The sequence below is a fragment of the Notamacropus eugenii genome, chromosome 1 (assembly GCF_028372415.1).
Source record: "Notamacropus eugenii isolate mMacEug1 chromosome 1, mMacEug1.pri_v2, whole genome shotgun sequence".
In the NCBI taxonomy this organism is placed as follows: Eukaryota; Metazoa; Chordata; class Mammalia; order Diprotodontia; family Macropodidae; genus Notamacropus; species Notamacropus eugenii.
The window spans coordinates 230,254,473-230,280,771 of NC_092872.1; the positions used below are offsets into that span (position 1 = coordinate 230,254,473).

Sequence of the window (26,299 nt, forward strand, 5' to 3'; positions counted from 1 at the left end):
TATAGCTGACATTATATATTTGATCCTCAAGCTACCCTGGGAAGTAAGTGCAAAAAGCCTGTCAGGGGTCTTCCAGATTCTAGGTTCAATACTCTCTCCACATTCTATCTCTTCTGTCCATCAAAGTCCAGGGCTTAAGTGGAGGAGTGATAACCATTAGACTCATAGGCCCATGTACAACCGCTTTCCCAGAGGCAGTGTGAAGCCAGACCTCAGAACATGATCCAATGTCCCTGGAGGCCACCCTAGTGGAGGCCCCCAAGGAGAATATTGAACACATACCCATTCAGCAAGCTTCAGGAAAGTGGAACAGGCCAAGTACTTAATCAATCAATCAATAAGCATTTATTAAGTGACTACTATGTGCCAAACACTGGTAATGCAGAGATAAGAGGGAGACTCCCAACAAGGCATTGTCACCATTAACAGCACACACTCACATACCGACCAATCAAAGTCTGGAAGGTACTTTACATCATTATATAATGTGGTCCCCACAAGAACCCCTAACCATTATATCACCCTGCCTCACACTACACATAGGTAAAAAATGGGGAAAGGCAGCTGGAATTGAAGGCCATTTCCCCATGGAGCCTGAGAGCTTCATTAAATGGCCAGCATTAACAATTAGTTGACTAAGTCTTCTATAGGTTTAGAGTTTTGGTTTTGTATTTTTAATTTCACCAGGTTCATAAACCCAGCTAAGTTGATGTTCCCCTTGGGAACTGGGCAACCCCATGTCTAAGACTCCCTCAAGATGGGAGGGTTTGGGGTTGAATGGGACCTTCCAACTGAGGGGAAGAAATTGAGGGCTCTGATTGCAGGCTCAAAGGAATCCTTCAAGCATCTCCTGCTCTCGCCCCTGCCCTACAGCCCTGAGGGATTCTGAGCACTGAAGTCAGGACCTTGGAAGGTAGCAGGTGGTGGGGAGCTCCACAGAGGTGGGTGGGCACACAGGATCCAATGAGTCAAGAAGACTTAGCAGGGGTCTTCGGCATGAGAGGAGAGAATTCAAAAGTGCAGGAAGGCTGGTTCAGGTTATACAAGGCAACTGCCTGCCCAGCTGAGTAGCCATCTGGACAGTTGACTGTGGAACAAAATAGAGACTTTCTTCCTAGCTTCCACGGAGAACAGGGGGAGAGAACATGGGGGCAGGTGCAAGCGTATGTGTGTGTACACGCCCAAACAAGAGAGACACAAGCTTTCCCTCACTCAGTAGTGAGGACCAACACCCCAGCAGCTAATGAGAGGACAAGCTGTCCTGGGCAGTGGGGAAACATTTCACTGTATCAGGTGCTCTCCAAATCCAAAATCACACAGAGATCTGGGAGGAATGAAGGACAGGGCCAGAGTCCCATCTGGACACCAGGCACTAGGCTCACAGAAATACTGAGGTGACAGCATCCACCCAGATAGGGCTGAGCTCTAGAGGGAAAAAGAGACTAGGCTTGGGTTAGAAGGAAGGAATACTGAATCCAGTCAGGTTCTTTAAACCTGGCACTGAAAGATACACCTCCCACAGTCCCAACAGGTCTTTCCAGCCTTATTTTCTCCTAGGCATTGGCACCCCTGTTCCTCAGCATCATGGTTTCCCCCAGGATGGAGTGCCCTCTCTCCTCCTTTACATCTACTCAAAACCACCCATCATTCAGGGCCCAAATAAGTCATGATCGTCATAGGGACGGGTAGCTTTAACTTCAATGATATAGCAAATTCCCAGGTGAGGAATTGCCCATAAGCCAATGCAGACCCAGCCCCTTCTCTGCCTGTAACTCACATGCCTCAAAGTCTGAGGGGGTAAAAAGGCTTGTCCAGGATCACCCAGCCACTCTACATCAGAGGCAAGACTCGAACCCAGATCTTTTAAAGTACTTTCATGCATATACCCTCTGCCTCTACCCTGCCAAATCCTCACCATTACACATCACATTCACTCTTGCCTCTACTAAGGAATGGGGAAGAAAATGCTGAGGAAATCTGAAAAGGTTTAGAATGGCTATTGTGGGGGAGATGCCAGGGAATCTGGCAAGAGATGAATAACGAGACTGGCCAAGTCCCTTACCATATCAAGAGTGTATGCTTTTGGAGAGAAGACACTTTGGTTTCCATATTTCCTCATTTCCCAGCACTTTGCTGGGTGCAGGGGAAGAGCTCCCAGATGCTAGGGATGCAATGTGAGGTTCTTCCAGATGCTGGGACAAAGCCTGTGACAGCTATCCTCAGTCAGGCTGGCCCTCCTCTTCTCACCCAGGCTGATTCTCACTAGCCTCCACTGCAGGGCAGGGAAGGTGTTTATTTTCTCAGCACTTCTGATCATTCTAGGAACTTTGTCATTTCCTCAGCTGGGACCAAGTTATTTCCCCAGGCCCTGGAGTCATTAAATACTCAGGACATTTTACAAGGCAATGTAATAAATACATAAATACAATAGGCAGGCTTGTGGATGTGGGGCTGAGATGTTTCTACCCTGTCCCCTTGACCTTGGGGAAGGTACCAGACGGGGGAGGGGAAAAAAAGTTTCTGAAGAAGATACCAGCGACCAGGAGGCAAAAGCAGAGTGCTGACCACACTGGCCTGAGAGGTTGGATAGATACCACCCTTATTAACCCTGCCAGGGACCCTAAACTAGAAGCCAAGAAAGAAAGCTTGGGAGAAGTACAACTCAAGGCTCAGGGAGAACCTCTGACTCTTGGATCGGTTTGCAAAGACATGTAGACAAGGGAATCAGAGGATGATAATCTACCACTGTACAACAGAAAGCATGCTTGATTTAGAGTCAGAGAATCAGGGCTCAAATCTCAGTGTGACCTAAACCTCACTTAACCTTTCTGGACCTCAATTTCCCCAACCTGTAAAGTAAGAGAGCTAGATGAGAGAACTCCTGAGGTCTCTTCCAGCTCTAGACCTAAGGTCCTCTTCTAAGAGTCCCTCCAGAAAAGGCCTCTCCTCAGCTCTCACTTTTGGCATACAACTTTACAGAACTATCTTTCAGAAGGGGAATCTGTAACTCAGGACGATATTTAAAAATTAATTATTTTGTTTGAATGACTTTTCCTGCCTTGTGACACAGGAGACATTAAGAATCCATTCATTCCAACAGGTACTGATGCAATGCAACAGCATGCTAGGCACCCTGATGGATATAAGATGCCTAGTACAAATTCCTACCATCAGGGACTTAATCAGTATGCATTTTCCCTAATCTTTAGTAATATTTTCAGTTACCTTTTTTTTGACCACTTCTGAATATATGCACATCTTTCCCCCTTTATCCCTTTCTCCTCCCCACTTTGTCCCTCATCAACTCAGTCCCAAATATGATTTGATTCATTGTGGAGGAAAAATATAAAACTGAAGAAGATGCCATCAAATTTATATATGGGGGGGGGGGGGTCTTCTCTCATTACCCACAGAGCACAGGGTAGATGGTACCCTCTTTCACCTAGTTCTAGCTCATGTTTAATCATGACAGAATGAATGAGCCAAACACACCAGGGTTAAAAGGATTTTATTTTTATCTTCTTTTAAAAACTTGATGTTTTGTTCTTCTGAAATCCTTCCTATCATGAAGACAGTCAGCTAACCAACCAACATGGTTCTCAAAGTCTTATTATTCCTGAATCCTGGCATCATGTGAATCAGGAAGCCTGGGTTCTAGTTCCAATGTCTCTAATGATTTATTTTGTGACTTTGGTCAAGTCACTTAATATTTTTGAGGGGTATCTTAAAATGGGGACAAAAATGCTGCCCTATTTACTTTATGAAGCTATTGGGAGGTCCCAAGGAAATCTCTAAAACAATACTTCATAGCATATGCAATGTACAAGGACAGGAATTATAATGATCATTATTTTATGATATCGAATAATTCACATTAAAAAAACAAAGCAGATGAAAACATAGATTTCCCAAACTATGATAGTCAGTCAAATGGGCAGCCCACTGAGTTAGTCCATTAGCATATATGTATCCTGGGCAAATATAGACAATGAAATTGAACCTTAGATTAAACAAAAGGACTAGAATGAGATGCATTTGAGAAATTTTTTTAGTGTTTTTAAAGTTTCCAAACTGCTTGCTGCCTCAAAACCCCATCTATTTAACATCGGTTTTCTACCAGTGATACTATATGGCTGAGAATCATAGGGCAATGAAAAGCCACATGGGTGTATGCAGACTGCAGGCCATTGGCAATGAGCTGCAGTGTAAAAGACATCAGTGATACATATAACTAAAAAAAGAAGATGGCCTGGTTATTTATTTAGCAAACAGATTGACTGACCAAGTGTGACACTGGTATCCCTGAGGAAATAAAACAGCAAAGGGAAGGTCTCTGGGATGTCAGGAGAGCTCTCTGAGGAGTATTTATAGGACAGCAGGGACAAGAATTATATAGGATAAGATAGCAATCAAGGAGGCTCATTAGGCAACTACACAGTGGAGGGAGTGTCCACACGGATGAAGCCGAAATCCATTGAATTATCATCCAGAGAAAAGAAGGGCGCGAAGTATTTTGGCAGAAATGGGAAGGAAAGGAGGAAATAGAGGTGAGATGGGGACAGACAAGACGAATCTCAGTCTTTGTTCCTACAGACAGGGGCAGCTTGGCTGCCCTGAGGGGAGTCCTAGCTCCCAGGCAGCTTTGACTTCATTCCATGATACCTCGGTGCACCCAACCACTCACACACAGGGGTGGCGGTAATTAAGAAGGGTATAAGGGCACCTTTTCATCCCAACTTTGGCCGACTAAATGCCCTGAGTGGCCAGGACAGACTTCCTTCATTTTGGGCAAAAAAAAAAAGGAAGCTCCAGGGACTTTTGTTTATTTCACAGTGTCGTGAGCTAATGTTTGTAAACCACTCAGTGAAATTCGTGGCGTCGTAGTAGGTACTTTAAAAATGCGTGCTCCCTCCCTTCCTCCTCAGTATTCAAAAAGCCTTAGGGAATAGGTCTCATGATGATTTAAAATACAGGATCATCCCCTGTGACCAGGCACCTCACCAGACAGGGCAGGAACTAGGCAGGAGTCAAAGGACCTGGGTCCTACTTCTGGTGTGTGATGCTGGACAAAATCACTTCTCACTCACTAAACATGTTTTCTCGTCTGTAAAATGGGGTTAATGATCCATGGCCTTCCCACCTCACAGGGTTGTTATGAGAATGAAATGAAACAATGGGACTTGAAAACAGTTTTGGAAAGCATAAAGGACAACATAAAGCCGAAATACCATCACCACTCCCCCACATGACGGAGACAACCCAGGTGAGGTTACACTAACTGATATCAATCAGAGACGGGAGGTCTCAACCTCTTCCGTCCCCGGGCTCTTTCCCCCTAGAGCCTGCCTCCTCTCTATTCCACACCTAGGAAAGCCCAAGCAATTTCTCTCTGTTCAGCCCTTGAAGCCATTAATGGACTATAGCTTCTGGAAAGGAGTCTGGAAATGATAAGGCAGGACTCAGCAGCCCTCCCTGAATGGCTTCCTTGAGAAAATGTCAAAAACAACCCTTGCCCTGTGGTTCACCTGATTCTTCCTGCACAACTCAGTAACTGAAAATCCAGGATGGAGTTCCCATGCTCATTCTCTTCATTTCTGCATACAATGATCAGGATGGACAACTTTTACATATGGCAGAATGTGAAGGAAGCAGAGGAAACTATACAGGAAGATGTCCCACCCACCCCCAAAGTCCAACAATATCAACCTTCCTCGTGCCGGAAATCTCATCCTAGAAGTAACAACATAGCATTGCGGAAAGAGCCAATATTTGGAGGAAGATGACCTGGGTTCAGATCTCAGCTTTGCTCAGGGAGCAAGCACGTTCTCTGTGATCTTAGGAAAATGACATAACCTCTCTGAGTGATGAAGATTTGACTAGATGATCTCAAAAGTATCTTCCAGTTCCATGATCTCCTATGACATTTTCTTCTGGGTGGAAGCATTGCCTTTCCTGGGTCCACCCAAAATGAAATCTCCCTGGGAGGTAACATGGTGTAGTGGAAAGTGTACCGAGTTTGGAGTGAGAGAACCTGAGTTGGGGTCTCATTTAACACTTACTACCTGTGTGGGATCATAGGCAAGTCACTTCCGTGGGCCTCAGTTTCCAAGGGGTGAGAAGATCTCTAAGGTCCCTTTCAGATTATCCATTTATAATCTTAAAACATGACATCCTAACAGCTCCATATAAATAAGACCAGCAAGCCTTGTTTCTCCTTTAGGAGATTATTGCCCAGGAAATACATGGAAAATGGGATTGGGGGAGGGATTGGAGGGAAATAGGAAGAAGTCATAGCCAAGGAAGGTGGTAAGTACTACAGACAAACATTACCAACCTTCGCAAATCTTGGAGAGCAGGTTCTGGCCAATGTCAAGGGCTGAGTGATGAGACAGAAGGGTGGGGGACATACTTTTCAGAATCTTCAACTCTGGTCTACCTCCATCCTTCTGTCTACAACTCTGGTGAGTCTGCTGCGTGGCATCCTTTCTAAGGCAGTTGAGACCCTTTGGCACAATAGAGGGGGCAGAAACTGACTCAGTTTCCTCAGAATCGAGGCATGTTCTGACACTGACTGACTGACTGACTTTGTGACCTCAGGCCCACCTGTAAAATGAAAATAATAGTCTTTAGATTACATGTCTCATAGAGTTATTATGAAGAAAGGGCTTTGTCAAGGTTACAGGGCTAAGTGGGAATCATGCTGCTGCTCTGAGAAAATGTAAAAACCAAAACAAAACAAAAACAGCTCCACTTGCCCTATCATCTGGCCCTGGCAGCTGCATACTCTTCCCTTTGCATTGAAACAATCATGTCTTTATAGTTCAAACAGCCACTGAAGGAGAGTGACAGAGAGGTTCCTGGAGTTGGGAAAGGAGTGCCCTTGGTGATCCGGCAAGATAACTCATCACTAGGCTAATACATTGTCAATTCATCCATTCATCCACAAACAACAGAAGTGCATAATGGCTAGAGAGATGGTCTAGAAGGCAGGAAAGCCTGGATTCAAGCCCTACCTCAGACATATACTGGCTTTGAGACCTTGGGTAAGATATTTAACCTCTCTGTGCTCCCAGGCAATCATCTCAAACTATAAATTACAGGAGGATTATTTATCTGCACTGGCTAAAGGAGTTTGCACACCTATGATGAAATCAACCACAAGTCGAGCCCATACATACATACACACACACAGACACGCACACACGCACACACACACACGCTATACAAAACTGGACCTATTCTTTTGAACTTATATTCTCTCAGTTTAGATCATCACCACCTCAGCATATACCCATACATGGTTGCTTGGATCACTGAGAATTTAAGTGATTTATCCAGGGTCACACAGCCACTAGATATCAGAGGTGAGATATGAATCCATATCTTCCTCTGCAAATAGGAATCAAATCAGCACTGCTATTTCTGAAAAGGACATATCAATTAAATTTTCTATGGAATCCAATGACTTTCATGTCCAAAACATTTCCCTCTGGCCACCATTCCCCTTTATATGTTATTCTCCTTTATTAGAATGCTTACACTCCCTGAGGATAAGGACTGTCTTGTTTTTGTACCTGCATTCCTAGCATTTAGCACAGTGCCTTATATCATAATAAGGACTTAATAAATCCACTACAACATGCTATTTTTTACACACACAGTGTCTTGTTGATTGCTAATGAGTGCCTATTACAGAACCAGACATGCTGAGGCCCAGTAGAAGATGAGGCATGCCTTCCATCTAGATGGATAAGGCTGGGGAGAGCTCTGTGATCCAACTCTATCAAACCAAGAGAGGGAACAAATACGGAGAAACAGACTTGTTCACCCAATTGTGGCTGTCAGAAACAGGGAGCTCCTCCTTCAGCTTGAAAGAAGTAAATTTACTTTTCACAAGGGGGAGTAAACATCTGGAACTTGTTAGGCCCCAAGAGGTAGTACAGGCTGAAGAGGCAAAGAAGGGTCTAAAAAAATTCCTGCATGACAGACCCGTAACTGGTTATAAAGAGACATGATGAGGACCAATCTCCCCTTTTCCATGACATCTCTGGGTATCCTTCATCAGAGATAAAATCTTGGACCAGAGAAATGATGGGGATGATGACTAGAAAGAGGCCACCTGAGTACTCAGAAAAATGCCTTCCTATTCACTTCCAAGGCTAGCCCCAAAAAGAAAGCTATGTTCCAGGAAGGGGAAAAAAACTATTTCCTTTCAACTATTATAAAATGTTATCTTGGTGTAGGAAGAGACCTTGGTTATATCATCTGTAGAATGAAGGGATTGGATGACATTATCTCTAAGGCCCAGACTTGGCCAAGGTCACACAGTTGATCCAGTGGCAAATTAAGGACTAGAATTCGTGTTCTTTCCATTAAACCACTTACCCTCAATGAAAAAGACAGTGCCCCAGTGTAACACTTGTAACACTGGGGCACTGTCACTCTTTACTGAGCTCTTCTGTCAGTGAGTTCCTGAGCTGGACTCCTTGGCAGCCTAGCCAAGAAATGTTACAAGTGAGACCTTTCCTCGAAGCACATCCTTCCCAGACACTTGAGATTCAACCCCCATCCCACCACGTCACTAAAAGGCAGAAATCTGGGCAAGGTATCAGGGAGGTAGTTTCAGATCAGGAGACCATAAGCCTGGGAGAAGGAGGACAAGGAGGAGGGAAGACCCCTTTGTTTTTTCTTCCAACTCACATTTAATCCCCACTCTGCAATTCTGCAAAAAACAAAACAAAACAAAACCCAAAGAAAACCAAAAAAAAAAAAACTCCAAAGAAAACTAGTCACAGAAGCTCCCTATGACTTAATCGCCTTGTCTTTCAAACTAGATGCCATGGTAGAGTTCATGTGTCAAGGTTGGGGGTGGAGGGTATTGAGCCAGGAGAGGTGGGAGAAAAGATGGTGGTCACGAAAATGATGAAGACTCAGCCATCTTTGGTCTGACCAATGAAAACTGATTTAGGAATATAATTAAGAGAAGTCAATGAGGATATTCGAAAGAATAATGACCACTCCAAACCAAGATCTGAAATGTGTTCTGTCCTTCTACTCTTGTCAGCTTTCACCATCAGCTCCTCTTGAGTTATTTCCTCTGATGTTTTGATGGAGGCAGGAGGAATGCAGGGAGGATGGGGCCAAGGAGCAGTCAACCTTGTAAAGTACAACCCCCCCCCACCTTCCTTCCTTTCCTCCCCATCCAAAAGGGCATTCTAGGGACATACACCAGGTAATCAGATTCCAAGAAGACATCTTTCTCCACTGCCACGAATCAGGGGATCCAGGGGACTGTGTCTATAAATAAAGGCAGCATCTTATGGACAAGGTGGGGGTGCAGAGGAAGAGAAGCACAGCCTCAAGCCCTCAGGCCTTAAATATTTCATAAGAATAAAATGTGTCATTAATTATAAACAGATGTAATTGGCAGCTATTTTCTTTAAATTTCACCATCAAAGATCAAGATTTGCAGCACTTTGAACTGCGAGGCATCAGTAATTGTGAATGAATATTTTAAATCAGGCTGGGATCTCAGTACAGCATACACCAAATGAACTAAGAAACTGCTCATGTGTGGACATTGCCTAGAGAACTTTTCCTCCTTTGGCTGAGACAGAAGGCTGTCCCGACATGGCCTATTTCTGTTGAGGGACAAGTGTGCCTCAAAAACTCTTTGTAGGAGAATACTTGGGCATTGACCAGAACGTGGAATCACAGATTTGGAGCCAAAGGGACCTTGGGGATCATCTGGTCTAATCTCATTATTTTACAGTTAAGGAAAGTGGGGACCAAAGCAGGGAACTTCAGTTCAAATCAACTCAGTAAACATTCACTGAGTATTTGCTATGTGCCTGGTTAAAAGAATGAGCACAAATATACGTGAGAATAGTGATCCTGTGCTAAGCACTGGGGATGCAAAAAGAAACAAAGACAGTCTCTGACCTCAAGGAACTCACAATTCTAAAAGGAGCCAACATGTAAACAAATTTCATTCATTCACACACACACAGACACACACACACCAGACACAGAGAGACACAAAAAGACAGAGAGAGAGAGAGAGAGAGAGAGAGATGTAAAGGTCAAATAGGAAATGATTAAGAGTTTAGAAAGCTTTAGAATGAAGCAACTTGCCCAAGGACACATGGGTATTAAGGAGCACAGTTGGAATCTGAACCCAGGTCCTTTGACCCTAACTCCAACACTGTATTGCTGTATGATGAGAGAAGAATCCAAAGAACATATGTTATGTAGAAATACCATCTAAGTAGTCATAAAAACTGTCCCTCCATAGGACAGACTTGTGGTACCTTGAGATCTATGAACAACCCTTCAAAGTAAGGTAAGAAGAAAATAAAGGACAAACGAGGCTGGCAACTGAATCTCTGGCCCTTCAATTTCCTCATCTGTAATGAGAAGTTTAGTTAATCTCTAAGTCCCTTCTAATTTTATCTACCATTTTATAGTCCACTGGTTCTCTAAAAGATGAGCCAGTGTTTACATCTCATTCCATCTCCAACTTACCTCCCAATCCTTAAAATAATAATAATGATAATACTGCAGATTATATTCTTGCAAATCCCACAATCATGTACTTTTGTTCTCCCTGGCCTAACCACCCATCTATTTCCAAACAACTCTTTGCCTTCTCGCCTGGAAATTCACCCCCTGGAAGTTTTAATGTCTGCCTGGGCACATGCATCCAGCCAGAAGCATCTGGAAGAGGCCATAGAATGGTGTGGAATCTGGCTGAGATGGAAAACAAACTTCCTGGAGCCCAAGGCAGGCCCCTTATGCCCAACAGTAAATGTGGCCCCAGAGAAACAGCTTCCTGATTCTACATGGCTTCCCTTAAACCCACAGATCCACCAAACCACACCACAGCCCTTCTGGAGTGATCTGAGAATGAGAGAAATTCCTGCCTTGGAGACACATAAACACATCTCCTTAAATGACCCTGAGAACAAACCTCGAATTCTTAGTTTGGAAATCCTTCCGTGGCCTGGTTAAAAGAATGAGCACAAATATTTATAAGGATGGTTATTTGGGTCTTCCTGACAGTACAAACCCAAATCTCCTAGAATTCCCAGAATATATTCCCTCTGACTTAGTAAGGTTATAGGTGTTGGGCTCACACTAACTCAGATGGGCAGAGGAAAAAGCTTAGGGCAGAAGAAAGGCATCCCACTGCAGTAGGTGACCCTAGGTTACTTCTGGGTCCATGTGACTTCAGTCTGAGAAAACTATAGGATAATGGCTGATACTTAAATACTACTTTAACATTTCCAATGAGCTTTACATACTTTGTATCATTTGACCTTTACAAACGACCCTAGGGATACCCATTTTACAGATCAGGAAATGAAGCTCAGGTGGATTAAGTGCCAAAGGTAGTGTCTGAGGTGGGATTGGTGGCAAGGTCTTTGTTACTCTTCAAACGTAGTATTCTAGGGACTAAGCAATGAGAAAATCATGACTTCTGGACATCCCACTTATGAGAGTGAGATGAGGATTCTCACACTTTGGATGATAACATTCCCCACATTCCCCTATGTGAAAAACAGAATGGGATAGTCAAAAGGTCACTGGACTTGGGAGTTAAGCACCGCAGTGTCAAAAGACCTGGGCTGCAGAATCTTGGGTCTGATGTTCATCAGATGTGTTTCCAGGGGTAAGTCACTTAAACTTCTATGCTCCTCAGTTTTCTCATCTGTAAAAATGGGAATGAATTTCATGAGCCGTTACTGGTTCAGTCATGGAATTGAAGCAATAACTAAGAATATTCTCTACGATTTCATTATGGTTCTGGCCCCCACCCAGGTTCTCTCTCTGGGAACATTACATAAGCTGGCACATTTTAGTTCTCCCCTAGGGATAAAATATTCCATTCCTGAAAACAACTGAGGCTTCCAATCAATATTTAAACAAAGGTTATTAATTTAATAATGACATCATCCCAATCCTTTAAGCAAATCAAAAGGAAAATAAATCTTAACTGAGAACATGCTAGTTCTTCCACTTTTTGTAACCCTAATAGTTTGGTCTTAGATATCTTAGAAAGCTTCTTGCTATGGCAATATCAATCTCCCTGGACGGACTCTACTATATTGAACCCATGGCTTCTATCAGCTCTTCATTCAAATAGCTTTGTTGCTTCCATAGCAATGGAAAGTCTCACCCACCAACCACAGACACACTGGGTGTAGGGGTAGGGTGGAGAAGGAGGGTTTCAGGGGTACCCACACAGCTAGGCACAGGCAGCCTTTGGATGAGCTCCAAGCAGAAGGATGTATAAAAGAGTTCCTAGGGTCAGTTCCTAGATGGTCCCCCACCCCAATGCATTGGCTATACTTCCAACTTAGCTTTTCATCCTCAGTCTTATTCCAATCCTCCAGCCCAACCCAAGCTTCAAGTTTCTTCACATTTTCAATTCAGATGTCCTTCCCTCCCTTGGCTCCAGTCGACAGGAAAGTCTGAGGGGGCTGAATGGAAAAAGACATGTGTCCGGTCTTGTTCTCTCTGCAATACTGGCACCTCCTTAGAAAATGAGGTAGAAGCATCATCCTGAGGAGGGATAGCTACAATTAAACTGGGGTTTCAGGAGGGAAGTCAAGGGAGAGGTGGAGAGAAGAAACTTGAAATCACAAAATTCTGAAGGAAGTAAAAGGTACTAGATCATAGCTACTGGCCTCTAGGCCTAGGCCTTGCTTACTGGGCAGTAAGTTTTCTTCACTCTCCTGATGCTCTGACATCCAGACCTAGTTCTTCCTCCACACAGTGGGCCATTTTCTCTCCGGTGGCACCAGTTCACTGCCTTTCCAAAATGTGTCTTGAGTTCACAGCATCTTAGGAAATGGGAGTCTTTTCCTACCAGGATCTTACCTGCTACAATAATCCTGAATGTACTCTCTTGACTCTCTCTTTTTTTCCTCATAAAGGGGCAGGAGGGAATATTGTTGATTTCCCAGCATGGCCTGATATACAGATAACAACCTACCTTCTAGGGTCATTGGGAGATAAGGCTTTACGTACCTTCAGTCCCTCTAGAAATATGAATTATTATCCTCCCCACAACCTCTATCATATTAACAGCTAACAGGAGACCAGAAAACCTAACTCTCAAACTCCCCAAGAGCAGGAACCATCTTTTATCTTTCTTTGTATCCCTGGGGCTTAGCACAGTGCCTTGAATGTTGACTGACTGACTGGGTAGAGGCTTGTTACTGGCCCAAAGTGAGTTAATATTATTCTAATGAGTCTAAATATCCCAAATTCAAACTACCTGGGTTTAGCCTGCTCTAGGCTAAATTAGTGATAAGTTCGAATTATTTAACACTTTCCAGAACAAGCTTATAAGTGGAATTAGCCTGGTAGTACTCCTTAGGTGACCTGCTTTAACGAACAGATATAATGATATAATCAGCATAGTAATTTTTTACATGTCATTGGATGCTGTCCGGGATAGGGTCTGGAGCTTTTCAGCATGGGAACTATAAAGCAACCATTCCATCTGTCTCTCGTTTACTTCGCTCCCCCAAAAAACAACCCTCAAACCTGTAGAACTGTCAACCACATTAGCTCCCCAAACAAGAACATAGCTCCTTGAGGTCAACTCTCCTGGCCCTGTAGAGAGCAGGCCCACCCAGAGTGCCCTGACAAGGTGCTGTTTGCTTAGTGACTCCCTCCAAGTTCCACACTCTCTCCTCCACCATTGAATGAAACCGTTGTCTCCATTCCATTAAATTATTAGCTAATTAGCCCCGACGAGGGCTAACAGAGTGGTTTTGCTGGCAGACTGTGAAAAGAAAGCTTCGGCAAGGAAGATCAATGGCATTCCTGTCTGGCTCATATGGAGAGGGCTGCTGGCTGGGATGTGCACTTGAGTCATGGCTAGATGGAGAGACTGGACAGTTTTGGTGAAGGATCGATATAGGGCTGCTACAAACAGTTTAGTACTGAAGCAAACACGAGTGGGAAGATGGACCAGGAAGCTTGTGGAAACACCATATAATGATCCATCTGTAGCATCCTCCATGAGACTGAGGTAGGAGAAAATGACCCAAAGTATTTTCATGGTGTATGAATTAAAGGAGACATAGAGAAGAGAAAAAATGGTATGGGAGTAATGGGATGGATGTTGTAGAACACTCAGGAGATGAGTTCTAGTCCTGGCAATAACAAACTAGCTGTGAGACTCTGGGTAAGTTCCTTTCCCAATCTAGACCAACAGGACAAGATGATGCTGAAAGGTCCTTACTACTCCATCGCTTGTGAACATGTGAAGGGGAATAATATTGAATAACTGGAAAGGAAGGCGGGAGAGAGGAGTCTATTTGATTCAACAAGGATTGGTGAAACACCTACTATGCGCTGGGCACTGTAGTAGGGGACACAAAGACAAATGAAGTAATCCCTGCCCGCACAGGGCTTACATTCTATCTGGGGAACAAGTATAAAGGGAAGTAAATACCAGTCTGTTGGGGTTTTTCGGTGGGGGGTGGTGGTGGTGGTGGAGGGATTTGGGGATTCTAAGCATTAGAGGGGAAAGGAAGGTATGCATTCCAGGCATGGTAGCAGGAGATGGGAGGTTATATAAAGGGAACAACAACCTATTCATTTGCTGGCCCATAGAACATGCTGAAAAAAGATTAATAATGTGATACTCCTGGGAAGGTAGACTGCAGGCAGGTTGCTGTTGTGCAGTCATTTTGGTCATGTCCAACTCTTCATGACCCCATTTGGGGTTTACCTTGGCAAAGATGCTGGAGTGGTTTGACATTTCTTTCTCCAGCTCATTTTACAGATGAGCAAACTGAGGTAAACAGAGTTAAGTGACTTGTCTGAGGTCACATACCTAGTAAATGTCTGAGGTTAGAACTGAACTCAGGAAGATGAGCCTTCCTGACTCCAGCTCATTTTACAGATGAGGAAACTGAGATAAACAGGGTTAAGTGACTTACTTAGAGTCACATATGTGATTGGTGTCTAAGGAATTCATGAAGATGAGTCTTCCTGACTCCAGGCCCAGCAGCTTAACCCTGTACTACCTGGTTGCCCCAAAAGTAAGAAGAACTGGAAACAGTACATCACTACTACTTCTTAAACAAGGGAGAGACGTGGTCAGGCCTGTGCCTTAGGAGAATCAACTTGGCATCTGTGTGGAAGGTGATTCAGAGAAAGAGGTTCTTTCAATAGTCAACCAGCCAATCAATCAACAAACATTTCCTGAGCACTTAATTTATATCAATCAGTATATCAGGCACTAAGAATATAATGACAGAAATGAAACAGCACCTGCCCTCAGAGAGTTTCCATTCTGTTGGGGAGATCAAGTATATGTAAAGATAAGCAATGACGAGGACCTGAATTAAGGTATAGGATCTAAAAATATAAATGGCAGTGGGGGGAGATAGAGCCCTTCAAAATAGGAATCATAAAGTGGGTCCGCTTAGTTCCACGCTCCCCTTCCCAGCATTGGAGAGGCAGAGGAATAAAATGGTAATACAATGGACGTAGTCAACTCTGAGAGTATATTGCAGTTTCAATCTTTATTTATTAATACTTCTAAACTTAAAAAATAACCACCTTAATTCTGCCTTCTACATTGAAGGAATCAGACTGTGTTGATCTCCAAGGCATCTTTCTATGAATCTATACATTCCAAATTTTCAGACTGGCTTTTGGGGCCACATTCAGTCTACTGTTTTGAACTCACTCACTTGTAAGTCTCTAGCTACCCTTACTATCCCACCTGATCCCAAGTTTTCTCACAACTACCTAACATAAATTGTGCCCCCCACTCAAAACTGTCTTCCCTATCTATTAGCCAGGCCATACTCATTCCTGAGATCTATACCTTCGTGAATGTTACTGTCTTTTTCTGGAATGTCCCTTTACTTCTGCAAATTCAACCTAATCTCACCTCCTCCAGAGGCCTTCTCTGACCACTCCAGCACATTCTGATCTTTTCCTTTTTTTTGATCCCTCTTGTGCTTCCCAGTTTAGCATTTAATTATTCCCTATCTTTTAAACTGCTTCTCCCCTCATCTCCCACTGGCATTTTTTATAATATTTTTCTGATTCCTTACAATTTCTAATGTGAAGATGTTAACAGAAAGTTCTCAGTAAGTAATACTTAAATACATACACACTAGAAATAAAAACAAAAACAAATGAACAAACTCCAGGTTTAAAGATAGGTTTGAAAAAGAGTAACCAGAGATCTCCATTCCCACCTGCATTTAGTAGCCTGTGCATAGCATGGTCTAAGGATAGAGAACTGGAACTGAAAACAGAATTTCGATACCACTGCCTGCTCTGTCCTCAGAGAAGTCAGTTCACCTCTTCTCACCAGTAAAATGAGATGGCTGGACTAGATCCCTTCAGGTACTAAATCCAGGATCAGCCCTGGGCAATTTACAGGTTTCAGAGCACTGGGCCTGGAGTCAGGAAGACCTGAATTCAAATCCAGAATCAGATAATTGTGTATGACCCTGGTAAGGTATTTAACCTCTGTCTACCTTACACTTCTTATCTCTAAAATGGGGATCACAATAGCACCTACCTCCTAGGATTATTGTGAAGATAAAAAGGGACTATATTTACAGAGTGCTTTACAAACCTTAAAGTGCTATAGGAATACTAGTTATTGCTTTTTCAAATTAAGTAATCAAATTAAAAAGGACTTGAATATCCCCTTTCCAGAGTGTAGAGTGGCTTTCTCAAATCTGTACCCAGGACCTTTCTCTAGTTTCCCAGGCCTAGAGCTAGATTCTCAATTTAACAACTCATTTCAGGACTCCTCACCTGCTCAGGTCTGAAATCTCTGAGAAGAAAGGCAGGCTGTGATCTGTGAGCCACAGAGGGAAACTCTTAAGTAGGGTGGGGTTCGGAGTTAGTGCCTTTTGGACTCTGTAAGTGATTAACACCCATGTCAATACAGGTCACCCTCACCCAGCTGAGCAAAGAGATAAAAGATCATAGAATGCTCTGGAAAGGACCTCCAAGATTATCTGCCCTATTCCTATGGTTTCCCAAGGAGGCCAGATTCTATGGCTACACCTTTTACTACATGAATTACTCCCTATGGGTCCCTCCTCAAAGGTTCTCTTTCAAACTTCTGGACTAAGGGAGGCAGCAGAACACAGTGGAAAGAACGATGGGTTTGCAATTGTAGAACATGGATTCAGATGATCAGAGGGCCTTCAGAGGCCAATACCTGCATTTTGCAGATGGAGAAACCAAAGCCCAGAGAGATTAAGTGACTGTCACAAAGGTAATAAATGTCAGGATTTGAAGGCAGGTCCTCTGACTTCAAAGTCAGCATTTTTTTCCTGTTCTACCATACTGGCTCAAATTAATTCTACTTCAGAAATCATTCCACCTTGGTGCCTCAGTTTCCTCCTCTATAAAAAGGACATAACATTTGCCCCACCTATCTCAGTGGGCTGCTGAGGGGAAGGGGCTTTGCAAGATGTGGCACTGTGTAACTATGGGGCTTTCTATGGTGGCTCTCTCTTGGTTTCTTTTATGCTAAACAGGTCTCTCCAGGTAAATTGTAGACTCCTCAAGGATGGGGGAGAGAGAGACAGAGACAGAGAAAGAGACACAAAGGGAGAGACACAGAGAGAGAGACAGAGAGACAGAGAGAGAGACAGGGAGAGTGTGTGTGTGTGTGTGTGTGTGTGTGTGTGTGTGTGTGTGTGTGTGTGTGTGTATGTGTGTGTGTAAGCAGAAGTCCTGCTTAAGAAGGCAGAGGCTTGTCATGATTCTGCCAGTAACTTGCTGTGTGACATTGGGCAGGTCACTCACCTTTGCGGGCTGAATTGTTCCCTCATCTATAAAAAGAAGGAGCCAGGCTGGGTAATGCCAAAAGTCTTCTCCAGCTCTAAATCTGCTTACATTAGATTTCTTCAGGATCCTCCATAGTGCTAGGCACTGAAGAGGGGCTCAATAAATACTTCCACTGGTAGAAAGCCCATTGTAGGTATCCAGGTTAGTCTAAACCCTCTCATGATCTCCTCCACCTCCTGGCTGAGAAAGGGGAGAAGGGGGCACTCCATTCTCTTTGCAGCCTGTGTTTTCCAAGCTGCTGTCCGAGTACAACACAAGGCCCTTTTATTCCTAGTTCTACTCAGACATGCTGACCAACAGACCTGCCCCCTGCCAACCCTCAGGTCTGCCCCAGTGGCCCTGCCAATCTCCTGAGAAAGGAGTGACTTTGTACCACTGGGCTGGTGTGTACAGACACAGGGAGGGACCTTGGTTACCTCATAGGACAAAAAGTACATGTAGAAAGGAGAGTTGGTTAGAACCTGAGTAACAAAGCCTTGTAGCTGGTTTCTCTCCCCAACGTGACCTTTTCTTCCCAAACCAGCGTGAGTTTTCCATCTAGGAGATCTGCACAAACCACTCCCAATGGCAGCTAGAATCCCTGCCTACTCTCCCTGTGTCAGCTTTGAGCTTTCTCCAAGGTTTAGCTAATCTCTGAAGTTATTAGAACTCTCTCTGTCTTGTAACTAACTCCTGCGTACTTCTCTGCGTACACGTCTCCCATTTCTTTCCAAGTAGAAGGTAAACTCCCTGAGGATAGGCAATGTTTCCTGTTGTCCTCATTTCCTAGGACAGTGTTTACCCCAGCGACGTGGAACTTGAGGCCTCAAGGCACATGAGGGGGACACATGTGCCCTCCAGGCTGCAGGTTCTAGCCCCGAGTAAGTGATTAAGCAATATCTGTTGAACTGAATTACCCTAGCGACAAATATCAAGCGACTAGAGAAGGAGAAGAATGCTCATAAAATAACAACAATAATAGATAATATGTATATAAAATTTTAAGGTTTCCAAGGAGTTTACATATGCAGTATTGGCTCATTTGATGTCCCATTCACCATTAACCTTCCTTCCTCCAAACCTGGGGTCTAGGAACCTAAAAGACCTGTGGATAGATTTTAGAGAATTTGTGAACTTTAAATCAAAATCTATATCTATCTATCTATCTATCATCTATCTATCTATTCATCCATCCATCCATCCATCCATCCATCCATCCATCCATCCATCCATCCATCCATCTGTGTGGGTCTCTCCCTATCTATCTAAACGCTATTTCAGTGGAAGTGATTATTCTATATATTTGATTTAATGCATTTAGAAGTGTTATTCTGAGGAGGGGTCCATAGGTTTTACCAGACTGCCAAAGGCAATCCATGACCCAAAATCAGTTAAGAGCTTTTCTCTAATGTTAATAATAATAATGATAAAAATAATAACTAGAATTCATGTAGTACTTTAAGGCTCACAAGGCATCACATCTGACCCTCACAGCAACCCTGCTCATGTCTGTCAATAATTATAAAGTTCATAATGAAAAAGAAAATTAAAGAAAAAAAAGAGCCTCTTTTCTAAATACAAAATCTATTCATTCTTCTTCCCCTCCCCATTTTCCCCCTCCTTTCAGCTCAGGAAAACTATCTTGACTCTCAGAGAACAATAGGATTTTCCAACCAGAAGTTAGTTAGGTGAAGTCAGAAAGGTTCTCTTTCCCCTGATATCTTCTAATGAATGATTTCAACTGAAACAAGGGAATGGAGAATGGCAGAAGGAATGAATGATTGGCTTTGCCACCCTTCCCCACAGCTGACTTTAATACTTACAGGTTTCTTCCTTGGGTGGGATCTTAAAGGCCTGTCTGGGGGCAGAGTCATGACTCCAGGCCATTTCTCCATGGAAAGAGTGGGAGTCAAATGCAAATTGCCCTGCCCCAACTTCCAAGCTTGGCTTGGCAGCTGCCCATACCCTGGTCCCCATACCCTGAGGGTAGAACTGGACAGGTCTGCCAGCCCCCCCAGACTAAGGGTGCTTTTTGGGGGGAGAGGGGAAGAGAAATAGGACAGGGGTGCATAGAATACACCTGTTTGGGTTTTTTTTTTTTTTACTGTTTTCCCCTTAAGTTCTAAATAACAATGACCAAAGTTGGCCCTTGTCTCAGGGGATAGGGTGTGGGGGAGGCAAGTGAGAATAGGAGAGGGATCTGGCAAACATGCAATTCAGATTAGAAAATGCTGATGCTACATCTGTCTCATGAGTGGTTAAAAATAACATCCCCTCACCCCTTCCATGTATCTTTATCTTTCCCTCCACCCCTTCCAAGGGCACTACTGGGCAGGACACCACCCTTGTTTGTCCTGGTGCACCAAAGCCTAGCTAGTTTCTTTATGGCCCAGAACCTGGGGTGTAAGCTCTGTTTTCAGGGACAGCATTCACTTCAGAATCACACTAATACTAATAAAGTTGTGAACAAAATCAAAGAATGTCAGGGCTGGAGGAGACCATTCTTTGATTATCTGGTGCAATTCACACAGCCCCTTTGTACTTATTTATTTGTTTAAGTTACTTTGTATTTATTAAAAGAACATAAAACAGAGGGGCAGAGAAATTAAGTTATGCACTGAAAAGCCACAAGTTAATGGAGGAGTTGTGATACGCCCAATAGCCCTTCTGTTATAGCCTGTAAGCATGGGGGCAGAGGAAACAGATGATCCGGCCTTGGCTATTCCCTCTTATGTGGATTACTAGGCAAAGAATATTACAATGGTCCCCTTCAGGATAAACTGTTCTTTGGCTCCAAAGGTCATTACTAGTATGTAGCTTGCAGGGAACCCATCTCCGGACCAAGGACCTTGGATCAGAAGCAGAGAGTGATTGAACACATCCTATGCTCTAGCAGTCTGGTCTCTCTCTCCAAGGCTCTGATCCAACTTGATAACCCTGAATGAAGGCCTACCTATCTTCCTTAATCTCAAGTCTCAGTGAAGAGGCAAAGGGAGTCCCCAAATCCCTTGATGAATCTTAGAATCACTGGATGTTAGAGCCGGAAAGAGGCTCAGAGATCATCTAGTTCAAGGTCCTCATTCTACAGAAGGTTAGAGAGGAACTGAAGATCCTCCATGATTTCGTGCTTCACAGCCCACCCCTAGGCCACACTATCCTGAGCAGCTTTGATCTGGGGCTGTCTGTCCTGAGCCCCAAAGAAGTCACCCTGCTTTACTTCGTCTTGTGCAATGTCATGGATTACTAGACTCCTCTCTCTCAGGTTTGCCCTGGATTCTACCAGATTGGAAGCCCTAAATCACTTGGGATCTAAGAATCCTGGAAGCACATTCAGAACTCACAGACTCCAACTCCCAAATTCTACAGAAGAGGAAATTAAGAAGTGAGAGGGAACCCCCAGGAGGAGTGACTTTCACAGAGAAAAATGAATGGTTAGAAAAAGAGTCTCTTGACTCAAGGTCCTGAGCTTTTAAATCTTCAAAGACACACAGTACCACAAAGCCCTCTGAGACAAACAATAGAAGAGAAGCCTTGACAGGCAACACGGCCATTAACGAAGCCAAAACAGTATTTAGGGCTCTTCATTCAGCACATTAAAAATAACCCCCCAAATTAATGTTCTCACCCCAGCACAGAGGAGATAATCAGCAATTTGTCTCCCCTCATCCCTACAACTCCCCGACTTGACTGGCTGTAAAAACACCCAGTAGAATTCCATAGGCTAAAAAGAAAAAGGTCACTCTTTCATCACATACACAAGACACTGACCCAGGGCCCCACCCCTCCCTCTGCCCTGATCACCCTGGACCCCCTTCCAAGGCTCCCCACCCAGGACCGGAAGGCCAGGGAGGGAGGAAGGACAATTGGGACCACACCCAGGCCAGGGCAGGAAACCCCAGAGAGGAAGAGGCCAGGAGAATGCCACCATCGGTGCTGAACTCTGTTCCATTTCTTCCAAGCCAGAAGGCTCTTTCTCCATCCTCCCCCACAACAACTCCCACTCCCCACTTGGTTGACAACCAGAAATCTGTATTCTAGGCCAAAGCCTAATTAACCATTGATCCCATTATGGTGGCTGTAGGTCAGAGAGGAAGAGCCTGGTGAAGCTGGGGAGGAGTCTAGAGCTCAATTAGTCCAGTGGTTCTTGGACTTTTTGGTCTTAAGACCCCTTTACATTCTTAAAAATTATGGAAGATCTCCTCTCCCCACCTCACCCCTGGCCAAGAGTTTTTGTTTATGCATGTTATATCTACCAAAGCATCTTAGCATTATCATGAAAACAGTTTTGATTCCTCTTTGACCCCTGAAAGCGTCTCAGGCATCCCAGTCCACACTGGGAGAACCGCTGACCTCGTCTCCCCAACCACTGTGGAAGCTTGTTAAGGGCGGTGATCCCATCCTTGCATTTCATCTGTTATCCTCACAGAACACAGCACAGTCCCTTGCTTGTAGTAGGTGCTTAATTTATTGAATTAGACAGCTGTACACCTGGACTAAGACCAGGTATATATATGACTACTGGCCAGTAGTTTCTTCCCCTTCCTATTCATCCTGCCCATCACCCCCAGATTCATCTTCCTAGGACACTGCTTTAAGAAGTCTACCAAATAGAGCCCCAATTCCTTAGCGTGGCACTTAAGGCCTTCTATAACCTCGTGGAGCTGAAAGGGACCAAGCCCAAATCCCTCATCTTAGAGATGAGGAAATTTAGTGACAGAGTGTCTTCTCCCTCACCCTGCACTACTCAGATTCATTTATCTAATGCTCTAGCCAAGCTCAACTAAATGGAGTTCCTAGAATATTCTTCTACTTCCTACCTCCAAGTCTTACTTATGCCTGTTGAAATCCTTCAAGGCCCAGTTCATCCAAGAAACCTGCCAGCTAGAGGAGATGTCGCTTGCTCAGAAAACTTGCTCAGCGCTATTTTCATGGCACGTACCACATACTCCCTTATATTATCTGTACATGTCTCCTCTGTGGTACTATGGTTGGATTTGAGCTCAAAAGACTGAAGCTAAAATACCAGCTCTGCTACTTCTGACCTGTGTGGCCCTCAGCAAGCTGAATTTCCTCATCTGTAAAATGAGGGGGCTTGGATGGCCTATTAATTCCCTTCCAGCTTATATCTATAATCCCATGATCTCTCCTCCTAGACTGTAAGTTTTTGCAGGTAGAGACTACGATTTATTTATCAGTGTCCCTCACAACACAAAAAACCAATGCCTTACACAGATGAAGTTCTTACTCACTTAGGAAATGATTACTGAAAGAATGAGTGAAGGAATGAATTGAATCTTCAGACTGAGACCAGAGAAAGAACCAGCGTTCCCAGGCTTAGCCTGCCCAGTGTACCTGCTGGTGCTTTTTTAGGGCAGCCTCACATAACCATATAACTACCACCGCCCATGAAGGGCTTCCTGTATCATTCAACGTCTGTCCTCATTCAGACCGTGATGTTGAGTTAGGCTTGTGGCAGACATACCTCGTGCCGCAGCCCTGGGGTTACTTTCATTGCTGGTAACAGAGGAGGTCGAGAATATGAACAAGATCTCACACTTACGTATTCCCTTTGTGGTACAAAGCACTTTCTTCTCAGTCACTGAAGGGCACCAGATAAAAACAGTCTCTTTAAAAGACAACCATGCAAACCAGATATCTCACCTGTTGCTTATATTAATAAAATAATATGAAGGGGGGAGAAAGAAAGGGAAGGTGCATGAGTAAAGTCTTTTTCCTGTGGTTACTAGGGATTTTTAGAATATAGGAGGGAGTGAAGAACATGATAACAGCTCACACTTATATAATACTGTAAGGCTTACAAAATATTTTATATATGTATGTATACACATATAATACATGTATATCTATATGTGCACACATGTATGTGTATGTATATGTCTTGTATACATACATACATACTCTTAACTGATTCTCACAACCACCCTGGGAAGTAGGTCTTATTACAGTGTCTGTTTCAAAGAAGTTAAGTGACTTGCCCAGGGTCATTAATAAGGGGATCAAATAAAACAATATCTGTAAAGCACTGGCATACATAGTGCCTGGCATATGGTTGATGCCTAATGCATGCTTTCTCCTTTCTCCTCCTAATAAGAGTCAGAGTCAGGATTTGAGCCTAGGTCTGCCTCTAGATCCTCCACATGCTCTCCCCTATACCGCCTGTCATGCACCTCCTAAGGAAAGAGAGCTCCTGTAGCTCTAATTGAACAGCTGTTTTCAAGGTGACAGATTTAGTTTTGACAACATTTAGACCAGCAAGAATGTTTAAGGAGAGTTAAGGTGATCCAAAGGGTCTGTTCCCTTGAGATGGGAGAGATTCCCACTGGTCTGGGGACTGAGGCAGGGGATAAGACGTGACATCATTTTGGTCCTCTTTGAAAACAAAGACAACAACCAACCAACCAAGATGACTACCGAGGGTGCCTTGCAGAATCAGGGAAGAATGAAATTTAGTCCATCCTTCTTTCCTTCCTTCCTTCCTTCCTTCCTTCCTTCCTTCCTTCCTTCCTTCCTTCCTTCCTTCCTTCCTTCCCTCCCTACCTCCCTCCCTCCCTATCCTAACAGCAGTTACCTCTCAGGGTTGTTGTAAGGATTAAATGAAATGCTTGTAAAAAAAAAATGCTCGCCACATAGTAGGTATTATAGAAATGTTTATTCCCTTCCCCCTTCATTGAAGAATTCTTAGGAATCTAAGCTGACAGGGTCAAAGTTTAGATAACATACAATCTTTGCCTGAAAAGAGTTTAGAGTCCTAAAGCAATCACAAGAAGTATGGAGCCTTTTAATGCGGTGACGTAATACTTTATAGTACAGCCATTTGTGTACAATAGCAATCTTACTTCACTTCCCATGAGACTATAAGCTCCATAAGGGTAGGGATCATATGCTAGCTAACCTCTGTATTTCCAGGAGTGGCTTTAGACTCACTGAATCAATAGATACCTTCTAAAAGCTCAATATTTTCCATTTTTCTCCCTGCTGAAATGCGTCCCAGTCTGCACCCTTTGTATACTCTATGCCCTTTCAAGGACATGCTTACAACCTCATTGAGATAGATTTCAAGCTTAGTTATGTCTGGCTCCCTAAGGTAGCTATTCTCCCTGTTGCTGACCCTTGGCACTCTGGCTTAAAGCTTTGGCCATCTTTTTGGCTATACTTTGGCTCCTTATGACAACCAGCTCCCTTCTAATCACTCACCACCACCACCACCACCACCCCTCCCCTTGCACTTCATTGTGGCCTTGAGGGGCCCTGTTGAGGTTAAGTTTCAAAGGCCACTGAAGTCGAGAGCCAGGTAGAGTTAGAAATGGGATCTATCCATCTGGTTCTGCCTTAGTTTATTCCCTGCCCCCTCCCCAATCCCTAAGAACAAAGCACTCTGGGAAGATTGAGAGATATATCTTGGGGCCACCAAAGAAGGCTGGGGGGGAAGGGGAGAAATTGGACTCTCCTAGACGGCTTCATCCTCCAATGAACACTGTGGCCTTTGACCCACATGGTGTATTCAGCAGGGAACAGAGGAGCAAAAAGCTTCTAGCCTGTGTGTTATCTCTTCTAGCTACTTGTTCATCTCTTAAAGTATGACCCTTTCATGCAAACCCACAGATCACATCCCTAGGTACACATGTAACGGCAGCACCACCACCACTACTGCTTCTCATCATCATCATCATCATCATCATCATCATCGTCACAAAGCTACCATGCATGCTTTAAGATTAGGAAAATCCTTTACAAATATTATTTTACCACTGGCTCTTAGGCTAGAAAGGTCATTAATTCCCTAACATAAACACCTAGGCACACATTCTTATCACTGGCTCACTGTAAAAATCGGAAGAGACCTCCAAGATCTTAGTAGACTAATTAGTAGACGAAGCCCTCCTTTGATTTTATAGATGTGGAAAACTGAGGCCGAGATGATGCAATTTATCTAAGGTCACATGACTAAGAGCAAATGACCTCAATGTACAAAACCTCTTTCTAATACTCTGTAGTCTTCACCCAGTCAGGCACTCCAATACCATAGGCTCTCCAGTATCACAGGCAGAGAGATGGAAGAGATCTTGGAGATGTTCTCATCCAACCTCTCCATTTCACAATTGAAGACCCAGAGAGTTCACAGTCTCTACAAAGTAGTGAGTTAGTTGTAGGACCAGGTACACTCACTACAAACAGTCCCTTAGCACCATAATGAGTCTTCTTTACTCAGATGAGGAAATGAGGAGAAAGGATAAGAACTTGAGATTTTTATTTCTAATCTCGTTTTGGGATCAGGTAACAGAATGGATTCTAGAAAAATCACCGGAGTGACTTGATAAAGGAGGGAGAGGTTTATACCTTTGTGGAGAAAGGATGTTTGGTCAACTACGTGAGAAGGGGAGAAACACGGGCCTCCAGAACCAAATCTTGGCCTTATGCTCCTGAAGCAACTACAACTTCCAAATAA

At 43.8% G+C, this 26,299-nt stretch overlaps 1 protein-coding gene across 14 annotated transcripts in view; it reads right to left on the minus strand.

Moving 5' to 3' along the window:
- Nucleotides 1-26,299, minus strand: part of ZMIZ1 (zinc finger MIZ-type containing 1) — a 439,750-nt gene that overhangs the window by 280,746 nt on the left and 132,705 nt on the right. Inside the window, exon 4 of one of the 14 annotated variants that reach the window (XM_072628044.1) lies at nt 6,335-6,603. The exons of 12 other annotated variants lie outside the window; for them this stretch is intronic. The gene's annotated coding sequence lies outside the window, so the exon portion shown is untranslated. Of the gene's footprint in view, nt 1-6,334; nt 6,604-17,811; nt 17,925-26,299 lie in introns of those variants that run through there. One more of the 14 variants, XM_072628055.1, reaches the window with a different exon arrangement.